The sequence below is a fragment of the Psammomys obesus genome, unplaced genomic scaffold, assembly GCF_907164565.1.
Source record: "Psammomys obesus unplaced genomic scaffold, mPsaObe1.curated_primary_1811, whole genome shotgun sequence".
Classification (NCBI taxonomy): Eukaryota; Metazoa; Chordata; class Mammalia; order Rodentia; family Muridae; genus Psammomys; species Psammomys obesus.
This window is the reverse complement of record NW_026594428.1, coordinates 16,387,585-16,401,195: the sequence shown is the minus strand read 5'-3', so window position 1 is coordinate 16,401,195 and position 13,611 is coordinate 16,387,585.

The window sequence follows — 13,611 nt, the reverse complement described above, 5'->3', positions numbered from 1 at the left end:
AGCCCCCTTCCTCATCTCCTCCCGGCACTACCCTCCCTCTTCTCCCCCTATGCCACTCCCCTAATCCACTGATAGGGGAGGTCCTCCTCCCCTTCTATCTGACCCTAGCTTATTAGGTCTTATCAAGGCTGGTTGCATTATCTTCCTTTGTAGCCTGGCAAGGCTGCACCTCCCAAAGGGAGCTGATCAGAGAGCCGGCCACTGAGTTCATGTCAGAGACAGCCTCTGCGTCCCTTACTAGGGAACCCACTTGGAGACTTTTTGTCACCCTATGTGAAGATGTACATATCATAAAGTCATGGATTAGAGAAATGCCATCTATTTTTATAAGTTTATTTATTGATTCAGTTTACATCCCTATTGCAACCGCACCCTCCTCTCCTTCTAGTCCCACCCTCTTCCCCTCTTCTCCCTTTCCTGTCTTCCTTTCTTCTCTGAAAAGGGGAGTTTCCCCTCTGAAATCAACTCTTCCCAGCACATTAAGTCACCTCAGGACTGACTGCATCCTCTTCCACTGTGGCCAGGAGTCCATGTCAGAGAGAGCCCCTGATCTAATTTCTATGAGACACACATGAAGACCAAGCTGCTCATTGGTTACATATGTGTAGGGGACCTAGGTGCAGTCCATGAATATTCTTTGGCTGGTGCTTCAGTCTCTGTAAAGCCCCCATGGGCCTAGGTTAGTTGACTCTGTTGGTCTTCTTGTGGAGTTCTTATCTCCTCCAGGTCCTTCTATTCTTCCCCCATCCCAACACTTCAACAAGATTCCAGGAGTTCTACCAAATGTTTGGCTGTGTGTGTTAGCATCTATTTAGATTCATTGCTGTGTGGAGCCTCTTCCTTAATCATCTAGTTTCAGTTACTAGAATGGTATCTTGCATATATATGTATATGTGTGTATACACACACACACACACACACACACACACACACACACACACACACACACACATATATATATATATATATATATATATATATATATATATTTAAATAGGTGCAGTCTCCAAGTGGTCCCTAGTAAGGGGAGCAGGAGCTATCTCTGGCATGAACTCAGTGACAGGATTTCTGATAACCTCCTCCTGGGGGTTGCAGCCTTGCCAGGCCACAGAGGAAGATGGTGCAGCCATCCTAATAAGACCTGATAGGCTAGGGTCAGATGGAAGGGGAGGAGGAACTCCCCTACCAGTGGAGTTTGGGAGGGGCATAGGGGGAGAAGATGGAGGAAGGGTAGGATTGTAAGGAGAGAAGAGAGGTGGCAACTTATACAAAGTGTATAAATTGTAATAAATAATAAATAAAAATTAAAAATAGATACTGCATGTTAAAAAATCATCTGAATGGGTGAATTATTTAGTGACAAAATGTTTTTAATATAGCTTACTAAACCTACCATTTTCATTAAATGTGTATTTGTAAGAATCTGTTGTGAACTTTCAATAATATCCTTTTCAGTTTTGGACATTCATGATAATGTGATATCATTATTTTACTAAGAAGAAAGTAACTTATACTATTGGGTTGAAACATTTTTTCAGTTACTTTAGAAATTTTATTGGTTTGTTTTTTTTTTATGATTGTTTTTTTTAAATCTTTTATTTTTTTATTAATTACACTTTATTCATTTTGTATCCCCCCATAAGCCCCTCCCTCCTCCCCTGCCGATCCCACCCTCCCTCCCCTTTCTGCATGCATGCCACTCCCCAAGTCCACTGATAGGGGAGGTCCTCCTCTCCTTCTTTCTGATCTTGGTCTATCAGTTCTCATCAAAAGTGGCTGCATTGTCCTCTACTGTGGCCTGGTAAGGCTGCTCCCCCCTCAGGGGGAAGTGATCAACGATCAGGCCAATCAGATTATGTCAGAGGCAGTCCCTCTTCCCATTACTATGGAACCCACTTGGACACTGAACTGCCATGGGCTACACCTGTGCAGGGGTTCCAGGTCATCTCCACAAATAGTCCTTGGTTGGAGTATGAGTCTCTGGGAAGTTCCCTGTGTTCAAATTATCTTGTTCTGTTGCTCTGCTTGTGGAGTTCCCGTCCCCTCCAGCTCTTACTATGATGCTGAGCCTGATGGCCAACTGATGGGCAGAGTGAATGGAATTTTATGTAAGAAGTGGTTTGTTTTTAATAAGAATCAGAAGTCTAGGTTTGAGAAAATGTGAAATAGCATGCATAAACATGTTAACACAACCATGTGAAAGATATTTTATACTCATTATCTGTCAGTTTACTGGAAAGCCTCTGACTCTTGGACCTTAACTTTGTTCAGGGTGGTAAATATGCATCCATTTGCATTTTTCTACATGTATAAATCCAGTTAGACCAGCACTATTTGTTGAAGATGCTATCTTTTTTTTTTCCCCATTGTATGTCTTTGACTTCTTTGTCGAAAACTAAGTTTCCACAGGTGTGTGGGTTAATTTCAGCCTCTTCCTTTTGATTCCATTGATCCATCAATTTGTTTCTATGCCAGTACCATGTGAGTTTTATTACTGTTGTTCTATGTACAGGTTGAGATCTGGGATGGAGATACCTCCAGAAGATATTTTATTATATAGGATTATTTTAGCTCTTCTGGATTTTTTGTTTTCCCATATGACATTGGAATTGTTCTTTCAATGTTTGCAAGGAATTGTGTTTAAATTTTCATGGGAATTGCATTGAATCTGTAGATTGCTTTTGGTAGGATTGCCACTTTCACTATATTAATCCTCCCAATTCATGAGCATGAGATATCCTTCCACCTTCTGATATCTTCTTCAGTTTCCTTCTTCAGAGACTCAAAATAAAATCAGACACAATAAATCTCTTAGAAGTAAAAGCAGAGAAGAGCCTTGACCTCATTGGCACAGGAGACAACTTTCTGAACAGAACACCAACAACACAGGCTCTAAGATCAACAATTAATAAGCGGGACCTCATGAAACTGAAAAGCTTCTATAAAGCAAAAGACACTGTCATCAGAAAAAAATGGCAACCTACAGACTGGGAAAAGATCTTCACCAACCCTACATCTGACAAAGTACTAATATGCAGAATATATAAAGAACTGAAGAAGTTAAACACCAGCAAACCAAGTAATTGAATTAAAAATGGGGAACAGAGCTAAACAGAGAATTCTCAACAGAGGAAAACTGAATGTCAGAGAAACATTTAAAGAAATGCTCAACATCCTTAGTCATTTGGGAAATGCGAATCCAAATGACCCTGATATTTCACCTCACACCCATCAGAATGGCTAAGATCCAAAACTCAAGGGATGATGCATGCTGGAGAGGATGTGGAAAAAGGGAAACCCTTCTCCATTGCTGGTAGGAATGTAACTTTGGACAACCACTTAGGAAATCAGTCTGGATATTTCCCAGAAAATTAGGAATAGTGTTACTTCAAGATCTAGCTATACCACTCCTAGTCATATACCCAGAATATGCCTCACCATTCAATAAGGACATTTGCTCAACTATGTTCCTTGCAATTTTATTTCTAATAGCCAGAATCTGGAAACAACCTAGATGTCCCTTAACCTAGGAATGGATACAGAAAGTGTGATACATTGACAAAATTGAATACTACTCAGCAATTAAAATCAAGAAAATCATGAAATTTGCAGGTAAATGGTGGGAACTACAAAACATCATCCTAGTGAGGTTACCTAGAAGCAGAAAGACACATAATATATATTCACTTTTAAGTGGATATTAGCCATATAATATAGAATAAACATACTAAAATCTATAGTCCTAAAGAGGTTAAACAACAAGGAGGACCCTAGGATGATGCTTAATCCTCATTCAGAAGGACACACAGGATAGACCTCAGAAGTAGGGGAAGACAAGGAACAGGACCTAAGCCTTCTATGGAGCACTTTTGAAAGACTCTACCCACCAGGGTATTGAAGGAGATGCTGAGAATCATAGCCAAACTTTGGGCAGAGTGCCAGGATCCTCATGGAAGAAGAGGGAGATGGAAAGACCTGGAGGGGTCAGGAACTCCACAAAAACTACACAGCAAAAATACCTGGGACAAGGGGGATTTGCAGAGACCTATACTTTAACTGAGGACCATGCATGGAGAGGACATAAACATGCCTGTTCAAAATAAACCTATTGGCTGCTCAGTTTCCAAGTGGCCCTAGTAATGGGTACAGGGGCTATCTCTAACATGAACTCAGTGGTTGGCTCTTTGATCACTTCCCCCTGGGGGGTGCAGCCTAGCCAAGCCACAGAAAAAAATGTTGCAGCCAGTTCTGATGAGACTTGATAGGCTAAAGTCAGATAGAAAAGGAGGAGGCCCTCACCTATCAGGGGAGTAGGGAATGAGCATAGGGGGAGAAGAGGGAAGAGAAGAGAGAAGAGGCTGCAGTAGAGATACAAAGTGAATAAATAGTAATAAGTAAATATATAAATAAAATTTAATTTAAAAATGGAACAAAACAATAACCACTGATTATTTCTAAATGGATATTTTAACTTTTGGTTTTAAACTTTTGCAAAACAGATTCTTAAACATTGAACTAATATTATAATTTAATTTTATGTACTGTAACATACAGTTGATGTTTTAAATTATATATTAATGTGACTATATAATTTAATGTGTTATATATAACATTTCAGATTTATTAGTAACTGAAAGCAAGTGAAATGTACTAATAACTATTGAAATTGTTTTAAATAAAAGAGCATGATGAACAAAATGCCTAAACTGGAATGAAAATAGATAAATTTTTGTTGAAAATGTAATGCCTTCTATTATACAGTTTTTATTTGTAAGAGTTATGATTATCATTTATTAAGTTATAGATTAATTCTGATATGAGTATAGTGTTTTTATGTGAATTTTAAAATTTGTTTATGGTGACAGAGAAGGAAGAAAAATGAATTGAGTTTGGTCTAAGAATTAATGAAAATGCCAGAAAAAAATAACACTTGATAGATTAATAATTATCAGCACAAAATTATTTTATTCTTACTCTAATGAAAAAAAATAAAATGAATAAAACATTAGATTAGAAAAGGATCAGAGATCTGTACTTTTATACACTTAGACATGGTTTAAACTTTACACTTAAAAATTATCTTTCTTTTTTTAACTTTTATTAATTACACTTTATTCACTTTGCATCCCCCCCATAAACCCTTCCCTCCTCCCCTCCTATTCCCACCTTCCCTCCCCCTTTTTCATGCATGCCCTTCCCCAAGTCCACTGATAGGGGAAGTCCCCCTCTCCTTCTTTCTGATCTTAGTCTATCAGATCTCATCAGGAGATGAGAGATCTGCATTGTCATCTTCTGTGGCCTGGTAAGGCTGCTCCCTGCTCAGGGGAAGGTGATCAAAGAGCAGGCCAATCAGTTCAAGTCAGAAGCAATCTCTCTTCCCATACTGTGGAACCTACTTGGACACTGAACTGCCATGGGCTACATATGTGCAGGGGTTCTAGGTTATCTCCATGCATGGTACTTGGTTGGAGTATGAGTCTCTGGAAAGACCCCTGTGTTCAAATTTTTCTGGTTCTGTTGCTCTCTTTGTGGAGTTTCTATCCTCTCCGAATCTTACTATTTCCCACTTCTTTCATAAGATTCCATGTACTCTGCCCAACAGTTGGCTATAAGTTCTCAGCATCTGCTTTGATAGTCTGCAGGGCAGAGCCTTTCAGAGGCCCTCTGTGGTAGTTTCCTAACTTGTTTCCTGTTTTCTTCTTCTGATGTCCTTCCTCTTTGCCTTTCGCAATGGGGATTGAGCATTTTAGTCAGGGTCCTCCCTCTTGATTAGTTTCTTTAGATGTACGGATTTCAGTAGGTTTATCTTGTAATATATGTCTATATGAGTGAGTATATACCATGTGTGTCTTTCTGCTTCTGGGACAGCTCACTCAGGATGATCCTTTCCAGGTCCCACCATTTACCTGCAAATTTCATGATTTCCTTATTTTTCATTGCTGAGCAATATTCCATTGTGTAGATGTACCACAATTTCTGCATCCATTCTTCAGTTGAGGGGCATCTGGGCTGTTTCCAGCTTCTGGCTATTACAAATAAAGCTGCTATAAACATGGTTGAGCAAATATCCTTATTGTGTACTTGAGCCTCTTTTGGATATATGTCTAGGAGTGGTATGGCTGGATCTTGAAGAAGTGCTATTCCTAGTTGTCTGAGAGAGCACCAGATTGATTTCCAGAGTAGTTGTACAAGTTTACATTCCCACCAGCAGTGGAGGAGGGTTCCCCTTTCTCCACAACCTCTCCAGCATGGAGCAAATGTGGACGAAATTAGGCCACCCAGTATATCCCTGGAAAAGTTCCCATAGAAAAATTATATTTCTTAATATTAGAAAGAACAGTTCTCAACAAGATACAAATTTACACCCTCACCAAGACACCTCTAAGCATCTAAAGACTTGTTTGCCACATGTAGGATGAACAGTCTTCTGGTACCTACTGAATTAGAACCTAAAACAGTGCATGTCCAGTACACCAAACACTGTAACAAACATTTTCAATTAAAAACAACAACAACAACAGCAACAAAAAAACCTCTAGAATCAAGGCTGTGCTGTTCTGTTCAGGTGGAAGAAATGATGCAGATACTACCTAAGCTATGGAAAATACAAAAGCTGAAACAAGCTCATGAGAGAATGATTATTCGTGTGTTCAAAGGCAAAGGTCAAGAGATTGTTATGTGAAGGTACCCCTAAGGAAGGACACTCTTTGAATTCTGAAACTACTTAGGCATAAAATAAAAACAAATGATAAGTAGTGTGTGGTGAGTCTATTCATAATAGTTTTAAAAATTCATTTTCATGTGGAATTTGAAGCTGATTTATCTGAAGTGAATATATTATTGTATTTGAAAGAGAGTCTAATTCTAGCAGCATTGAACATAGTCTGATTGACCTTAAAATGCTTAATCTTAATAGAATATCTTTGTGCCATAAATAGCTGATGAAAAAGATGACAGTCAGTGTGATTTAATGTGTTAAAAAAGTAAGAAAGAGTTTTAACTTTTTAATTTCATCTTTAGTTCTCCTATGCCTGAGATAGAGAGAGAGTGTTTTTTTGTGAAAGGCAATGCTAAGATGGCCCGTGACACGAAAGCTAGAATAGAAAGTCATTATGAGGGAGATATTCACCCAGAGCAACTGCAGGTCAGATATTCTGCAGAATTCAACTAAGCTATGAAGGGAGCATACCTAAGAACTGAGATCGGAGGGGGTCTAGAAGTGAAAGTTTGCTCTACATGCTCCTGCTGGTAGATGACAACTGTCTTTTTGGCAAAGTTATCTTATTTGAATGGAAAACTTAGTTTCGTTCCGCTTATTACCCTATTTGCTCCGAACTATGCTGAATGTATGCAATATCTTTTCCATGTTACAACTTCACTACTATAGCAAAACTCTGCATCATAACCTCCCAGAGCTTGTTGGGGGAGGGCTTTAACCCTCTTCATCATCATCTGTGTTGAGAGCTTCATTTCATTCTTGGTAGAGTTTTATTACAGAAAACAATAAAAGTGTCAAATCAAAGCTTAAAGAATATTCCTTAAGCATCTTCTTTTCTCTCAGAGAGCTAGTGACTGGACATTTATTGATGCACCTCTAAAACCAATTTCCACTGCCATTGTCTGCTCTGTAGATATTCACCCTCACTTCCTGACATAAGGCCACAGTGTTATTTAGGTACAGCTGACAAAGGTATTCTCAGGTCCTTCTCTGTTCCATGACACTACAAAGGACTCCACAGGACCTTTTACAGTATGCTTCATGAAATGTTTAATCAGTTTTCTTCATATGAGTATTAGAAATAGGTCATTGTGTCAGAAGCTTAATAAAGTTCCATTCTCATCAAATAAAAACATAATACTTAACTATTCTTTTTATTTTTATTTATTATTTGTAATTTGTACAGTACTCTTCCTGCATGTGTTCCTAGACACCACAAGAGGGCACCAGATCTCATTATAGATGATTGTGAGCCACCATGTGGTTGCTGGGAATTGAACTCAGGACGTTTGGAAGAGCAGACAGTGCTGTTGACCCCTGAGCCATCTCTCCAGTCCCACTTCACTATTCTTGAAAATTAAATATAAAATATTATCTGTTCTAAAATAGTATCTGAAAACAGGGTTAACCTTTGTTGCATTGATGTACTTTTAGAAAAATAAAGTCCAAAAAAAGAGAAGAAAAATATGTTGAAGTTGAACTGTGTTTAAAAATAATCTATGTTTAATGTGCAGGGAAAGCCCTGCAGTGTCATATTTAATTTCTATAAATAATTTATCAGTTGAATCTCTATCTGGAATTAATATACATATGTTACAGCACATTTTATCATATGCCCTTTAGCATATAACTACATCAAAGGTGGTTTTATTCATTCAAAATACAGTACTCCCCACCAGCATTTTGGTATGGGACTGTTATTTTATGATATGTCTGGGTTATTTGGAAGATCACAGGATATATTTTAGGTTAGGAGCAGGTTGCTGTTGATGCTGCCTTTGATTCATCTCTATCCAGCTACTATGGCTTAGTTGGAGTAAGTGTATTTATTATGGTTTAGCAAAAGATTTATAATAAATTTTCTCTGCAAAACTATGAAATAATTAAGAAACTGAACCTTACCAGTAATTTCATTCAAATGTACTCATAGGAACTAACTTTTCTCTCATGTGTTTGTGTATACTATTGATGCTTATTTTAGTAGTTTTTCTGTTGTTGGGATAAAATACCACAGCCAAAAGTAATGCCCTAGAAGAGAGTTTGTTTTGACTTACAGTTCCATAGGGGTAGGATTCCATCATGGTAGAGAAAGCATTGCACCAAGAGGCAGACACAAGGCAGAAGAAGGAAGGCAAGTGATAGCATCTTCAACAGGAGACAATGAACTTAAAGTGGGATGAAGAAGGGAACATTCCAATTTTCCTCAATGGCTCACTTTTCCAAACTAGAATCTCTCTTCAAACCTTCCATTACCTCTCCATACAGCACCACGACATGTTGGTTTTTGGGGGGACATTTCTCATTCCAAACACCACAGTGTTCTCCTGAAATATACAAATTACATTTTTCAATAAAGTACGAAGAAATTCTCATTTCTATGTTTCAGGTTTAAATATACTAAATTTAAAAATAAAGCATTAAATTAGTCAAGTGTGTGTGTGTGTGTGTGTGTGTGTGTGTGTGCATAAAACATAATTAGAAGTGGAATCACTTAATTTTGGTTATTTACATTCTGGTTCACTATCCTATATTCAGTACATTATAACTTGTCTTAGAGAGAAGAGTTAATACCCTTATTTTAGTTTAGTAACGTGGCATGTATGTCTGAGAGATCAGACTGAAGTCGTTTAGGTTTCTTCTTGTATTCTATTCTAAGTAGTCATTTTCTCCCAGGCCACCTTTCCTGATAAGTTCATATGCATGTAGCTGGGCTTACTCTTTTTTTAATTTTTATTTTTTTTAATATTACTTACGGTTTGTTAACTTTGTATCCCTGCTGTATCTCACTCCTTCTTTTCCTCCCAATCCCACCTTCCCACCCTCATCTCCTCCCTGCTCCTTTCCAAGTCCATTGATAAGGGAGAACCTCCTCCTCTTTCATCTGATACTGGTTTATCAGGTGTCTTCAGGACTGGCTGTGAAGTCCTCCTCTGTGGCCTAGCAAGGTTGCCTGTGGAAGGGGGGGAGGTCAAAGAGTCTGCCATCAAGTTCATGTCAGAAACAGTCCCTGTTCCCCTTATTAGGGAACTCACTTGGATACTGAGCTACCAAGGGCTACATCTGAGCAGGGGTTCTAGGTTGAATCCATATATTGAGTTTACTCTTAAATGAACTGACAAATGGACAGAAGACATAGAAGGTAAATATCACATTTTAAAAGATTGAAGCAATACTTTAATTACTTGAGTTTCTGTTTGGAGAAAAGGTCTCCTATAGTCCAGGCTGGCTTCATAGTCTCCATGTAACTGAATTGAGCAGAGAATTCCAGCTCCTCCTACTGAAACCTCCTAAAGCTGAAATTCCAGGAATATTCCAGCATTCTTGGATGGTAAATAATTTATGTATACAAAGTTCATAATATTTAAATTATAAAGAATGTGGTAGATACAACACTTATTTGTATGATGCTCAATTATAGTTTACACTTGAAAACAGCAAAATTTTAACTCCTGTCATGAGAGAGCAGATATTTGATAATATTAAGTTTAATTTTAATGCATATTGAAAATACACTTTACATTTAAAAGTAACATGCTTGTAATTAAAAATTTAAACCTTCAAATAACTTTCATAAAGTATATTAGTAATTGAAATTTTAGTAATATATTAGTAATTGAAAATATATTAGTAATTGAAAATAGTAATTGAAGAAAATTTTCACTATCATATGCTAAATTATATTTATAGATGCTAAAATGGTAACAAATAAATGTCCACAGAAACTTCATAAAAATTTCCCATGCTTTCCCAGCTTTCATCTAATTTGCTGCCAGTATTTGCAAAATGTTTAAACACAAGTCATCCTATTAGAAGGTGACCTTAGTTCATCTATGAGGGAGAGCTGGTAGAAAGGTTTTCTTTCTCACACTTGTGAGTGAGAAGTTATATAATGTTGGTTTGGGTTTGTGGCCCACTAGGCAAAGGACACAAGTTTGAGGACCTGAGTTTGGACCCTAGAACTTAAGTAGATCCTGATGTCTGATGCAGTGCACATTGCAATCCTAGTAGCCCCCATGCAAGATGGGAACTGGAGACAGGAGAATATCCAGATAGGCTGCATACAGGGAGACCAATGACAGAGGGCTCTGACTCAAATAAGCTGGCAGACTCTCAGTGATACTTGCAGTTATCGCCTGACCTCTACTCGTGTCCCGTGTGTCATGACATGCATATGGCTGCACCCTCACACAGAAACATGAGTATACAAATATATAACTCTCCCTCTCCTTCACATCCTTCTTTTCCCCTCCTTGCCACCCTATCTCTCTCACGTGACAGTGAGATGCTATCAGATGTGATGAACTCTATTTTAGAGGAGATAAGCTGACATAGCTTACCCAGCCCTCATGATTCTTTTGAATCACAAGTGACATGCATTCTTCCAGGAGGCAGAATATACATCTAATTTAACTTAAATAGCAGAGTTTGTTTCATGACTGATTTCTTAGAAAACTTATCTGTTAAAATAAAAACAATTTTTATCTGGACACACACACACACACATACACACACACACACACACACACACACACACACACACACACGTAATCTGAAAGTAGACCAGAAAAAGCGAAGTAATTAATAGGCAGGCTGTTAAAACTGACCATGGCATATTATCTTGAAATATAACTTATGTATGGCTTTAGTAGTGTCTTTCTTTTAGCCTAAACAATAACTTGTTAGTACATTTTTTTTTTTCAGAGAAATCCATCTGTTACATAAGTTTTCCTGGTGAAATGTGAAAACACATCTGTTTACTCCAAACAGGGAACCAGTGACAAACCAAAAAAATAACTGCACCCACTTCTAACCTGCTGTACCTAGGGATTCATTAGAATAACTTCCTTCTGCTTAGGTGAAGGGCTCTTTGTAGGGGCATTGGTGACTAAAGAGCAGCTGCATTAAAGGACACTCCACCTGTCCTGCCATGACTGATGGCTCACAATAGTTGTATCCTTGTGCAGACCTGCACAGCATCCAAACAGCTCCACCAAAGATTGTACTAGGCCCAGTTGTACTAGGCCACAGAGGAAGGCAGCCCTGATGTGACCTGATAGGATAGGGTGAGATAGAAGGGAAGGAGGTCCTCCCCTGTCAGTGGACTCGGGGAAGCACATAAGGGGAGAAGAGAGGGTGTATGGGACTGGAAGAAGATGAGGGAGGGCTCTACAGTTGATATACAAAGTGAATAAACTGTAATAAATTAATTAATTTAAAAGAGACTTTATCCTTCTCCAGCCATTGTGTAAGTATTTGTGGAACCTGAAGGAAGGCCTGGCAAATCTAATAATAAGCTGAGATGCCCCAGGCTTATAAGTTTTATGGGATTCCAGAGTCTGTTTTTTTTTTTTTTGTTGTTTGTTTGTTTGTTTGTTTGTTTTTTTTTGGTATTGTGAATTTTCAGTGACATCTCATTTTCTAAGACAATTAAAGAAAAAAAGGCCATGAATTTGAGAAAGAGAGTGAGAGCAATCTCAGCAACACAGGAGAACTGTATAATAGTGATGCCCATGAGGCTCCGGTCTCTCTCTCGGAGGAACATTTTAATTTGGAGAAAATAAGTCCACACTTTGCCCTGAAGCAAAGCTTCAGACTGTCAGAAGAAAATGTTTATCTGTCCAATAGATTTAATAGTCCCTGGGCTAAGGCAAAATAGTGCTCTTCCCTATGGAGAAAGTATAGCATCCAAAGCATGTCAACTCTGCCTCTGTGGTCCAATAGGGAGCCAAGATACACAACTCATTTTTTCTCACAGGTCAAGTGTAAAGAAGCTAAACATGATCAAAAGTCAGAACTAGATATGATATTTAAAGTGTGGAGTAAATTTGTTTTATTTTGATTTATAGAAAACTTGAGTGACTGAGCATGAAAATAAATATTACTGATTATGGTCTTCATTAAAATGTTAGTTAAAATGTTTGAAAACACATATATAGATTTAAAAGACAAAACAATACTTATATTTTGAAACAAAAAATTTAAATAAATCTCATTTAATATAGAAGTTTTAAAATATGTAGAAATTATAAACCAATGAGTATTTCTTCCTCAAAAATTCTGTGTTATATGCCTAGGAGTGGTACAGCTGGATCATGAGGTAGCACTATTCCTAATTGTCTGAGAAAGCACCAGATTGATTTCCAAAGGGGTTGTACAAGTTTACATTCCCATCAGCAGAGGAGGATGGTTCCCCTTTCTCCATATCCTCTCCAGCCTGTGTTGTCACTTGAGTATTTTGATCTTAGCCATTCTGATGGGTATAAGGTGAAATCTCAGGGTCGTTTTGATTTGCGTCTCCCAGATGACTAAGGATGTTGAGAATTTAAGTGTTTCTCTGCCATTCTAAATTCCTCTACAGAGAATTCTGTTTATCTCTGTATCCCATTTTTTAATTGGATTGCTTGATTTGTTGCCTTTTAACTTCTTGAGTTCTTTATATATCCTGTATATTAAACCTTTGTCAGATGTAGGGTTGGTGAAGAAATTTTCCCAGTCTGTAGGTTGTTGTTTTGTTCTGATGACAGTGTCTTTTGCTTTACAGAAACTTTTCAGTTTCATGAGGTCCCATTTATTGATTGTTGATCTTCTTAGAGCATGTGCTGCTGGTGTTCTGTTCAGGAAGTGTTCTCCTGTGCCAATGAGTTGTAGAGTCTTCTCCATGCTTTCTTACAACTGATTTATTGTGTCTGGTTTTATGTTGAGGTCTTTGGTCTACCTGGACTTTAGTTTTGTGCAGGGTGATAAATATGGATCAATTTTCACTTTTCTACATGTAGACATTCAATTAGACCAGCACCATTTGTTGAAGATGCTGTCTTTTTTTCATTTAATGATATTGGCTTCTTTGTCAAAAAACAAGTATCCATAGGTGTGTGGGTTTATTTATAGGTATT